This window comes from Rhinatrema bivittatum, chromosome 3 (genome assembly GCF_901001135.1).
Source record: "Rhinatrema bivittatum chromosome 3, aRhiBiv1.1, whole genome shotgun sequence".
Classification (NCBI taxonomy): Eukaryota; Metazoa; Chordata; class Amphibia; order Gymnophiona; family Rhinatrematidae; genus Rhinatrema; species Rhinatrema bivittatum.
Genome location: NC_042617.1, coordinates 485,609,165 through 485,621,865, shown reverse-complemented (window position 1 = coordinate 485,621,865; position 12,701 = coordinate 485,609,165). Strand labels below are relative to the sequence as shown.

The window sequence follows — 12,701 nt, the reverse complement described above, 5'->3', positions numbered from 1 at the left end:
GACAGTCACCTTGTTTGCACCATTGAGACGAAGGGATGGATTCGGGCCTCCAGGTCAGCATATCTACTATTTTTTTTCTTGCCTTGTTAATTAAAAGGTTATATTCTTTTGAATATATCCTGGAACAAGTTCCTGAATATCTTTAGACCTGCTCTCAGATACGAATAGTTTATTTGGCTAATTCTAAATATCACAGTTAGCCGGATAAGTTATTTGGCTCACCCCCATCATGCTCCTTACTTATTCAACCAAATCTTAGTCAGATAATGACTTATTCAGCTAAAAGTTTGCCAGACAAAATGGGGAATCTTCAAAATTAACCATTTAGTCAGATAACTTGTGAGTTATTCGGCTAAATGGCTTTGAATATTGTCCTCAGTATGTTGATGGTGGGATGGGTGGATTGATCATCGTGGGTAGAACAGGGAAGATATATATTGCATATGTTTTTATGTATATATGTTTTATTATGTTTGCAATCCACTTTGAGGGAAAAGGAAAAGTGGGAATCAAGCATACATAAATAAATAAAAAGAAATAAAATACGGTAAAGAGAGTGGTAAAAACTAAAAGGAGAATATTTTACAGCAGGAGTTCCTAATAGGTGCTTCAAACAGGTCTGTTTATCAGAACATCCACAATGAATAATCTTCAGATGTATTTGCATACAAATGGTCTAAGAACAATGCTAATTTATATAGCTTGGCAATCATTAAGAACATACAGTAAGAAAATATGTTTTGCCATACTGGGTCAGACCATAGGTCTATCAAGCCCATGATCCTTTTTCCAAGAGTGGGCAATAGAGGTCACAGGATACCAAAGAGTAGACAGATTCCATGGATTTCTGCAACGCCACCTTAATAATGGTTTATGGACTTTTCTTTCAGGAAATTGTCCAAACCATTTTTAAATGCTGCTACACTAACAGTTTAAACCACATCCTCTGGCAATGAATTCCAGAGCTTAATTATGTGTTGAGTAAAAAACTATTTTCTCTTATTAGTTTTAAATGAACAACCTAGTAACTTCATAGTATGTCCCATAGGTTTTGTACTTTTTGAAAGAGTAAACAATTGATTTAAGTTTACTCATTCCACTCCACTTATTATTTTATAGACTTCTATCATATCTCCCCTCAGCCATCTCTTCTCCAAGCTGAAGTGTCCTAATGTCTGTAGTCTTTCCTTATAGGGGAATCTTTCCATCCCCTTTATCATTTTGGTCACTCTTCTCTGTTCCTTTCTAAATCTGCTATATCTTTTTTGAGAAGTGGTGACCAGAACTGCAAACAGTACTCAAGATGAGGTCATACCATGGAGCAATACAGAGACATTATGAGAATCTCTATTTTTTTCTCCATTTCATTCCTAATAATTTCTAGCATTCTATTTTCTTTCTTGGCTGCTGCTACACAGTTTGCAGATGATTTCAATGTATTATCAATGATGATCCCGAGATCTATTTCCTGAATGGGACTCCTAATGTGGAACCTTGCATTGTGTAGCTATAATTTGGGTTACTCTTCCCTAAGTGCATCACTTTCCACTTGTCCACATTAAAATTTCATTTGTGATTTGTATGCCCAATTTCCCAGTTTTGCAAAGTCTTCTTGCAATTTCTTACAATCCTCTTGTGATTTAACATGTTTGAATGATTTTGTGTCATTGGCAAATTTGATCACCTCATTCCTTGTTCCCATTTCTAGATCATTTGTAAATATGTTAAAAAGCAGTGGTCCCAGTACAGGATCCCTGGGGCACTCCACTATTCACCTTTCTCTATTGGAAAAATTACCATTTAGATCTACCCTCTATCTTTTAAGGAGTTCCTAATCCACAAAAGGAGACTGCCCTCTATCCTGGAAACTAGATGTGTTTGTGGCCTCCTGGACTGGAATTGGGAATCTCTGTCCAATACATTAAGAATTAGACAGGCAAGACAAAAGAGTTCCTGATTTTAGTTCTGAATCTGTCACTCAATCTCGTTCTATCTTTATGGTAGTAAATTAATTTCCTCATTTATTTATTTAGATTTGCCTCGTGCCTTTTCATTGGTAGTTCAAGGCATGTTACAGTCAGGTAGAAAAATCTGTATTTGGCTAATACTGGCATAGTAATTAGGGATGTGCTGTTGTTTGAAAAAAAAGGAAATAACATTTGTTTAATTTTATGCCATTTTGAATTGAAAATGACTCAAAAAACACAACAAAACTTTGTTTTAGCATGTGCTAAAACACAAAGGGGCAGATTTTCAAAGGGGTACGCGCGTAAGTTACGCGCGTACCCCCCGAAAACCTGCCCCAAGCTCCCCCTGTGCGCACCAAGCCTATGTTGCATAGGCTCGGCGCAAAGGCCCGGGACGCGCGTAAGTCCCGGGGCTTTCCTGGGGGAGGGGGGCATGTCGGGGGGCGTGTCACGGCCGGCGCGTCATCGGGGGCGTTCCGGGGCGGCCTCCGGACCAGCCCCCAGACCGGGCCATGGCGTGCCGACAGCTGGCCCGGCGTGCGCAAGTTACGCCTGCCTTGGGCAGGCGTTAATTTCGCGATAAAGGTGGGGGGGGAATTAGTTAGGGCCGGGGGGCAGGTTAGTTAGGGGAAGGGAGGGGAAGGTGCGGGGGGGGGGGGGTGGAAGGAAAGTTCCCTCCGAGGCCGCTCCGATTTCGGAGCGGCCTCGGAGGGGACGGAGACAGGCTGCGCGGCTCGGCACGCGCAGGCTGCCGATTTTGCGCATCCTTGTGCGCGCCGACCCCGGATTTTAAAAGATACACGCAGCTACGCGCGTATCTATTAAAATCCGGCATACTTTTGTTTGCGCCTGGTGCACGAACAAAAGTACGCGCGGGCGTACTTTTATAAAATCTACCCCAAAAAATGTAACAAAATGAGAAAACAAACATGAAAACAAATGAAAAACAAAACAAAAAAATGTTCCCTACACAACCTAATTACAATAATCATAATAATAATCCTCTGTCATTCTTCATTCAGTTCTATAGCTGTTCTGCAGCGTGTAATCCAATGTATAAGAAGATACATCCTAGGAGTTATTGAACTTTCTCTCCCAAACTTTCTCTCCCAAACATACACACCCGCTCCCCTCTCCCTCCACAGTCAGTAAGGCACAGGCTTCCTCTTCAAGCTAGATTCAGTTGGCTCTTGGGGGGGATAGGAGCAAACTAGTGTGCATGGTCCCCTCTCCTCAATCTCCTCGGATGGTGGTAGGGGACCTGAAATTCAAAAGCATAGTCTGATCTTTGCCTCCTCAAGGGTGGAAGGAAGGGGGCCAGTGCCGTGTGTTCTCCTCACTCAATCTCTTTTTTCTCCCCTCCCCTCACTTGTTCTTTCCCTGCCTCCCTCCAATCACCTTTCTCACAGACTGCCTCCCACTGTGATCATCTCATGTGCACTTCACAGTCCCTCTGATTCTCTCACTCACACCACACAATACTTATGATCCTCTCACTCTCTCCCCCACACAATCCGCAGCCCTTCAGATTCCTTCAATCACTGCTTTTCCCTCCCACCTCCCCTCACTCACTTCCCTGCCCTTCTCGCCCTCTGATCCCTTATTCACTTTTCCCCTCCCTCCCTCCACGATTACCCTTTTCCCCTTCCCTCTGATCCCTTCGCTCACTCTCCTCCCTACACACATCCCCTCAGTCTCATTTGTCCCTTTCCCCTCCCCCAGTCTGGTCACTAGCAGCAGAGGCAGTGAGATCCAGCACGATAAGCAGGAAGCCAACCCACCCAGTAGTGGCAGAAGCAGTGGGGCTGACAGACATTCATCCCTTGTTTTTTGGGGTTTTTTTTTTACCTTGGCCCTTTCTCCCTCACAGTCTCCTCAGTTGTGCTGGCAAATCACACAAAGATCAAGGTCATATTGCTGCCCCCATCTCAGACTAAGCAGATCCAACAGTCTCTGCCCTGTTCCTTCTGAAACGGGGGGGGGGGGATAAATGACCTGTGCTGCCACTGGCTCTGCCCCATGTCCTTGGAGCCAGAATGGATTTACACTACTGGCTCTGCTCCAGTTCCCCAGGTCCCAGAAGAAAGATGACAGAATGCTGTTCTGACGGAAATTAAGCCCTGGAAAACATACGAAAAGGGAATGATGAATAAGCACAAGTTTGAAACTTGTGAGCAACAGGGCCTATCTTCAAAGCCAGGGTTGAAGCCTTGACAACTGGCACTACTGCTCGCATGTTTCAAACTTGCTTTAATTCAACCTCCTTTTGGGGCCGATGCAATATGTAAATTAGGGGGTCGCGCTAGGAAGGAGGCGCTAGGGTCGCCTTTAGCGCCTCCTTGCTAACACGTCCCGCCGCGGCGGCCAGTTATGAAGACCGACGCCGGTAAACTCAGCCTCGGTTTTCATAACCAGCCTGTCTGCCAGTAATGAAAACGGCCGCTGAGCGCATGGTATTGCATTGGCCCCTTTGTGTCTGCCCTTTGCTCTGCAGTCTTTGCTTCAGAATCACCTCCTCCTATCCTGTTCCCTGTAGAACAGGTGAGGAGGCTGGATTAGGATGCAGAATGGCTGCTCCAGTTTCACCCCCTCCTCTCCCCTTCCCAGCAGGCTGCCTGGAGGGGAGGGGCTGGAGATAACTACCCCTGCTGCTCTGCCTCTAAAGCCTGAAAAGAAATATGGGAATCACTTTCTGAGCTGTTACCCCACAAATGAAGCCCTGGCTATTGGAAGACCTTTGATAAATCAGACTCATCAGTTATAGATCCGGTTCTTTCTGTATTCATTTTTAAAGTTTTTTTTCTTTTGTTTTTCCCATATGTTGTTTTTTTTTAGCTTGAACCTCTACATTTCTCTATTTTAAAATTTAGTTAAGCCACACTGCTTTGTTCTGTGTTTTCTTTTTTATTTTTGTCACTACAGTCCCTGAGGGGAGTGCTCATTAGGGAGTCAATCTGGCATTTTGTGAGTTTGCTTTAACACACAGAATAAAGTAATATTTTTTGTCTATAATTTTCTGTTATTTTTCCACTTTTCATCAAAATGGGAACTGTATTTTTATAGCACAGCAGGAAATTCATTAAAGCAGGGTAAGTGCTGTACTTAAAGGCTTTAGGCAGCCAAATAGGAATTCAAGTGGATTAATTTTAGGTTTATAAAAATGAATGTGAGTGATTTCTGAACTACCATGACTAAGATTTAAAAGCTATGTTTAATTAAAGTGTAGGATAAGTTTAGGTAACTGGAAGATATTTAAACATTTGGTATCAGGAGTCAGAATTTCTTTATGTCCATCTCATTGCTAACAAAGGAGTGAGGTCTCTGGGGTCAAGGAATGAAATCAAAACAATGGGCCTTGTAATTCAGTTGGAGCCACTGGGAAATGTCGCAGCTCGTAAACGAGGGAAGTGAGACGCCCAGTAAACAATTACTTTTACAAAACATTTTGCACTGCGAGAAGGAAGTATTTTGATTAAATATTTGTATAATTAAAGGAAACCAAGTAATCTGATTGGCAATAGGTGTTCCAAAGCCTGTCTATACTAATCCTATAGCCTGGTCTCTTGGTCCACTACCTATTCAAATTACTGAATTATGTTTGCGAACTGCGTATATACATTAGTAGGTTCCAGTATACAAAAACATAGAGTGCTCCAGGGCTACAAACCTATTTTTTACTTTTTGATTGTTTTTAATAAAGGGAATCATGATCTGCTTGGCAAATTACATGTAATAAGTTTTAGGCAATATTTCCCTAGTTGGTAACGATTTCCCCCTAAAGAATATCTAGTTTAGTGAGGGCGAACTCCAGACCTTGAGTGCCACAAACAGGCCAGGTTTTCAGGATATCCACAATGAATATGCATGACAGAGATTTGCATGCAATGCCTCCATAGTATGCAAATCTATCTCATGCATATTCATTTTGGATGTCCTTAAAACCTGGCCTGTTTGTGGTACTCGAGGACTGGAGTTCGCCATCACTGATCTAGTTCCACATCCCTCAAAAATCCAGCCATCATTTGTTGTTTGGTATCCTAAACCCTTGATTTTTTTTTCAAATATGTTCTTCTATTATCTCTGAATTTTAATTCTTGGGATTTTTTTTTTTTTCTGTAATATCAGCAGTGCCTACAGAGGCCAATTTAAGGATTGGGCACAATTGGTCCAAAAGTCAGTTTGCTTACAGAATTTTAAAATAGCACATTATTCCTAAGCCAGAGGTTCCCAAACCTGTCCTAGCTGGTTAGGTTTTCAGGATATCTGCAAGGAATATGGATTTGAATACACTGCCTCCATTGCATGCAGATTTATCTCATGCGTATTGATTGCAGGTATCCTGGAAACCCGGTTGGCTAGAGATCCACCAGGAGAGGTTTGGGAACACTGCCCTAAGGCATTTTTGTCCTGCAGTTTCTGAGACAGAAAAAAGATGCCAAAGGCACTGCACAAGGAAATACCTGTGCAAAACATGCTGCAGACTTTTGTGTGTAAGGTAATGCATCCCAGCCAGTGTGCCGTCAGACCTGATTATGTGTGCCACAAAAAAAGTCACCAATGCCTGATGCTCAGATCCAGGCTAGCACCTGGGCTCTGCTCTTAGCACCTTGCAAGCTACAAGAGAGTCCAGCGGTGGCTCTTAAACACATAGGGGCCGATGCAAAAAAAAAAAAAAAAAAAGCGCGGAAAGCGGGCGCTGAAAAGTCAGCACCCAATTTCTTAATGTGCGCATGGCACCCGCAAGGGGGGCGCCATGCTATATTGTAATTAGGGGGGTCGCATTAGCAAGGAGGCACAAGGGTCGCTTGCACGAACTTAGAGCCTCTTTGCTAACGTGACCTCGCGGTTAACGGCGTTCTGCCGGTTATGAACACAGACGCCGATAAACTTGGTGTCGGTTTTCAAACTGCAGTCCGCCAGTTATGAAAATCGACTTCAAGTTTATCGGTGTCGGTTTTCATAACGCAGCCGGACGGTTATGAAAACCGACGCCGAGCATATCGGCGTCGGTCTTCAATGCGGCCAGCTGAGCTTTTTGGTTTTTTTTAAACTTTTAAAAGAAGTACAGAAAAGCAGGCGTTAATAGCTGAGCGATAAATGTGCGTCTGAGACACACATTTATTTTTTTGCATTGGAGTGAATGAGTAATAGCCTCATTCACATGCATTTGCATGTGAGGAGCGCTATCCCATTCACTCTGCGTCCAATGCGCATTAAATAGGCGCTAATCCCCTATTGCATTGGGGGTGGATTAGCGCTGAATGACCTCCTGCAGTCGAACTCCTGCCGGCGCCATTTTCCGTACGGAAAACGATTCGTGGCAGGAGATCGTTTTCCGGACCCCCGCTGGACCCCCAGGGACTTTTGGCCAGCTTGGGGGGGCCTCCTGACCCCCACAAGACTTGCCAAAAGTCCAGCGGGGATCCGGAACGACCTCCTGCAGTCGAATCGTGTTGGTCTATGGCCGCCACCATTTTGCGGCCGCCATTTTGCAAAATGGCGCCGGCTGAAGAGAACACAATTCAATTGCAGGAGCCCGTTCCGGACCGCCGCTGGACCCCCAGGTAATTTAAGGCATTTGGGGGGGGGTTCGGGAGGGTGGGGGATTTAATTTAAAGGGTCGGGGGTGGGTTTTAGGGGGTTTTAGTGTGCCGGTTTTCCTGCCATTGGTTTAGGGCAAGTAAGTACTTCCCTCCCAAAGTTGATGAAGTATTAAGGCATTTGGGGTGGGGGATTTAATTTAATGGGTCGGGGGTGGGTTTTAGGGGGTTTTAGTGTGCCGGCTTACGATTTTAACGATTTTCACGATATTTTAAACACCCAAACGGCAACAATACGATTCCCTCCCCCTCCCAGCCGAAATCGATCATTAAGACGATCGAGGACACGATTCACATCTCTAATGCACACACAATTACACATGCTATTTGGAAAGCATAGTTCTGCCAAGAGAATTTACATGCATACTTCTTAAAACAAAAAAGTATACACATAACCGCCAACCCCACCCAGACTCCACTCCCTGTGTGCACTTAATTTTACACATGCATTGGTCATACAATTTTCTTTACCTGCAGAAGTCACTTTGAAAATTACCCTTCCTGGTATCTGTGTACTAAGGTTCATTAACACTAATGCAAGCATTTAATAATGTGCATTAATCATGCCAAATGCAAGTTAAATTCTTGAAATAGCTAATACACTTTAGCATGTTAATCTGCATCAACATTAATGTGGACGTAATGCAGCCCAACACAAAAGAATTATAATGAGCTCTGGAGCATGTAAATGCATGCTAAACAGCTCATGAATAATTAATATGGATTAGCACAAATTATTTTAAACATGAATTGCTTTAACCCATTAGCAATGCTAAAACTTAACTGCACCTCGGGAGGTATAATTAAACTGTAGAGTTAACTTTCTGTGGGTAATGCCAGGCCAGCTGTGGGCTCTGATTGGCACCTTACCCCCTGGGTGCTGATTGCAAGGGGATCTGTTGTTGCGATCCCATCCCATCCCATCCCACCAACCCCCCACCCCACCCCCCCATTACATCCAGAATAAATTGCCTCTGCCTTCACCCACACCATAACATCCAGAGTTCCAAAACGGCATCATATTATTTCTATGACTTCTTTGCTCTGCATGTCATATTGATGCACTTTTGATCTTTGCAGCAGCAGCAAGGCAGGAGAACTCTCTCCTAGCCCTAACATTTTTGGAAAACCTCAGAAAGGATAGATGGAGGGAAGAGACAGGGCCCAGAGATGATTGGGGTATTGGATCCCTGCTCATTTAGACATCAACAGGTGGGTGAGCTGCCAATCAAAATTTAGACTACATTTTGGAGGGGGGAGGTAGGATTGGGAACACCAAGAGCTCCTTTACTTGGGAATCGATATTTAGCAGCAGAAGAGCATACAAAATTGACCTGTTAACTTTAACTGATTAACTTTTACCAGCTAACTCTGTCTGAATATTCAGCCACACAAAAATGATACTTAAGAAAATAAGAGCATAAGATATGCCATACTGGGCCAGACCAAGGGTCTATCAAGCCCAGTATCCTGTGCCCAGTAGTGGCCAACGAAGTTACAAGTATCTGGCAAGTTCCCAAACATTAAATGAATAGATCCCAAGCTACTAATCCTTATTGATTAAAAGCAGTTTATGGAGTTCTGCTCTAGGAACTTATACAAACCGTTTCTAAACCCAGCTACACTAGCTGCCATAACCACATCCTCTAACAATGAATTCCAGAGCTTAATTCTGCGTTGAGTGAAAAAACATTTTCTATGATTTGTTTTAAATGAGCTACTTGCGAACTTGATGGAGTGCACCCTAGTATTAACCGAAAGAATAAATAACTGATTCACATTTACCCATTCAAGTCTTTTATGATTTTGTAGACCTCTATCGTATTCCCCTCAGCCATCTCTTCTCCAGCCCTAACAGCCCTAACCTCTTTAGTTTTTCCTCATAGGGGAGTCATTCCATCTCTTTTATCATTTTGGTCACCCTTATCTGTACTTTCTTCAGTGCAGCTATATATTTTTTGAGATACACACAGTATTCAAGGTCTCACCGTGGAGCGATACAGAGGCATTATGACATCCACCATTTTATTCGCCATATATCATTTATAAATATATTAAAAAGCACTGGTCCTAGTACAGATTCCTAAGGCACTCCACTATGTTGTGCCCGTCAGTCGCAGATGGCTGCAACCTTTGCTGCTCACCTCATTTTGCCCAGTAGCTCCGATTCTAGCTAAGATGGCCGCCTCTGCCTCTGCACGCTGACCTCCCTGGCATTCCCGGGATGGCGAGGGCGATCCCAGTCGCCATCTTGAATCTGGTATGAACTAGGGCACGCGCGCGCCTGCCTCCTTCTTATGCATGTCATGGCGGGAACCTCGGGGCGTCCCCTCCACATGACATCACTGCCTACGTGTATTTAAACCTACCGGACTTTCTTACCTATGAGTTAGCAAGAATTCATTCATGCTTAATTTCTTTACTCTGAGACGCTTCACATCGCTGTTCCTGCGTTCCAGACTGAGTGACTCAGGTACCCGCTCCTCGGGGGCCTTGCTGCACTCAGGGCTATCCACTCCTCAGAGAGCCTTATCTGCCTGTCTCACCTTCACCAGCTAAGTGAGTTCCTCCCGCAGCTTCTCGGACGTCCCTTCACTTCTGCTTCGGGTCTCCGCTGCTGCTACTACGAATTCTCTACTGCAAAGTGAGTACAAGACCTACTCTACATTACCGCTTCTGTCTTGCTGTGTGGATCCTTGGGTTACCTTGCTCTGCGGACCACTACCTGATTCACGCTGTCTTGTGCCACTTGCCAACACCTACCTCTGGCCTACCCCGTGCTGCGGACCACTACCGGAGCTACAATGCACAAGCTCTACTAAGAAGCAAGTACTTTCCGTGTTACCCAGCTCTGCAGACCACTACCGGATTCACACTGTCTTGTGCCAGTTGCCAACCCCTACCTCCAGCCTACTCCACGCTGCAGACCACTACTGGAGCTACAATGCACAAGGTCTACTAAGAAGCAAGTACTTTCCGTGCTACCCCGCTCTGCGGACCACTACCGGATTCACGCTGACTTGTGCCAGTTACCAACACCTTGTATTAGGATTGCTTTGAAATTGATTATATACTTACCTTTTTGCATTAATGATATTTTTTTAGGAGAGTATTTCATTTTTAGCCAATTATCTTTTCTTACTGGGTCGATAATTGAAATATCCTATTATTACTGCACGACCAATTTGGTTAGCTTTCCTAATTTGACTTAGCATTTCACTGTCCGTCTCATCATTTTGGCCAAGTGGATGGTAGTGTACTCCTATCGCTATACTCTTCCCCAACACACAAGTGATTTCTACCCATAAAGATTCAATTGTTCATTTAGGGCCAGATTTTAAAAGCCCTGCGCGCGTAAATCCGGCCGGATTTATGCGCGCGGGGCACTCACGTGCCGGCGCGCCTATTTTGCATAGGCCGCGAGCGCGCGCACAGCCCCGGGATGTGCGTAAGTCCTGGGGCTTTGTAAAAGGGGTGGGGAGGGGGCATGTCCGAGGGCATGTCCGGGGTCAGGGGGTGGTTCGGGGCGGGACCGGGGGCATGGCGCCGGCCCGGGGGCGTGGTCGAGGCCTCCGGACCGGCGCCAACAAAGGGCCAACAAAGGGCCGGGGGGTTGGGTTAGGTAGGGGAAGAGAGGGGAAGGTGGGGGGAGGGTGAAGGAAAGTTCCCTCCGAGGCCGCTCCGATTTCAGAGCAGCCTTGGAGGAAACAGGCAGCGCGCGCCGGGCTTGGCGCACGCAAGTTGCACAAATGTGCACCCCCTTGCGTGCGCCGACCCTGGATTTTATAAGATACGCGCAGCTATGCACGTATCTTATAAAATCCAGCGTACGTTTGTTCGCGCCTGGTGGGCGAACAAAAGTACGCGCTCGCGCAAATTTGTAAAATCTACCCCTTAGTCTCTTGCAGGATCCTTATCCTGTTGGACTCTATGCCATCCCCGCCAACAAGTTACTCCTCTTTATCATTGCAATATGATTTGTACCCTGGTATAGCACTATCCCATTGGTTATCCACCTTCCATCATGTATCTGAGATGCCAATTAAGTCTATGTCATCAGTCACTGCTATACATTCTAACTCTCCCATCTTACTTCTTAGACTTCTGGCATTAGCATACAAACATTTCAAAGTGTGTTTTTTGTTTGTATTAACATTCTGCTTTTCAGTTGTCAAGGATAATTTGGAATCTTTTAGCTCAGGTGATTCTTTACTTATAGGCACATGAAATACTTTTCTTATTATTGGAACCTCTCTGTTGGGATGCCTTAAGTCTAATGCTTCATTAGTATCCTTCGATGATACCTCCCTCTGAACCACGTGCTGCTGAGTGACTATCTGCTTTCCCCTTTGTACGGCACAATTTATTCTTACATCTAACCACACAAAACTTGTGCAGTTAAGTTTAAGACAGCCATTTGTGCAGATTGAGATGTCTACATAAATTTAGCTGTTAGTGCTAGATGTGACATTAACTAGCTATTTTTGAAAAGCCTACTCCAGGCACATCCCAACCTGGCCATATTTATTTTCAGCTAAATCTGTGCACACAGCAAGTTTTTGTGGACAGAATTTAGCTGGACATTTGGGAAAATATTTAAATGGTTAGATATATGAAGTTGAAAGCTGATTTTAAACTCATAAATCTCCTGAAAATCAATGCCCTACTGTTCTGGGGATGTGGAATCAGGGATGCCATGGACACTCCATTCTTGGTGTTAGGGTGAGAGATGGGATTTGGGTTACTCAAGGCACTTTATTCTGGATGTCAAGGCAGTGGGATGTCGCATCAGGGTTACTGAAGGCATTTTATTCTGAATGTCAGGAGTAGAATCAGGGCTTTGGAGCTCTTTGATATTAACACTCTGAGGAGTAGGGTGAGTGATCATAGCCCTGTCAGAGCCTGCATTAGTTACCCACACTAACACAGATGCATTACCTAGCACAGGAACCTTGCTTTTAACACTCAATGTACTAAGGGGTAGATTTTCAAATGGGTACGCGCGTCCCCCCCCCCCCCCCGAAATCCTACCCCAAACACCCCCTGCACGCGCCGAGCCTATTTTGGATAGGCTCGGTGGCACGCGCAAGCCCCGGGATGCGCATAAGTCCCGGGGCTTGCATGGAGGGGCATG

At 44.8% G+C, this 12,701-nt stretch overlaps 1 protein-coding gene across 1 annotated transcript in view; it reads right to left on the bottom strand.

Annotated features, from left to right (window-relative positions):
* LOC115088099 (adhesion G-protein coupled receptor F1-like) overlaps positions 1-12,701 on the bottom strand; it is a 206,144-nt gene that overhangs the window by 18,186 nt on the left and 175,257 nt on the right. The gene's annotated exons all lie outside the window — the stretch shown is intronic.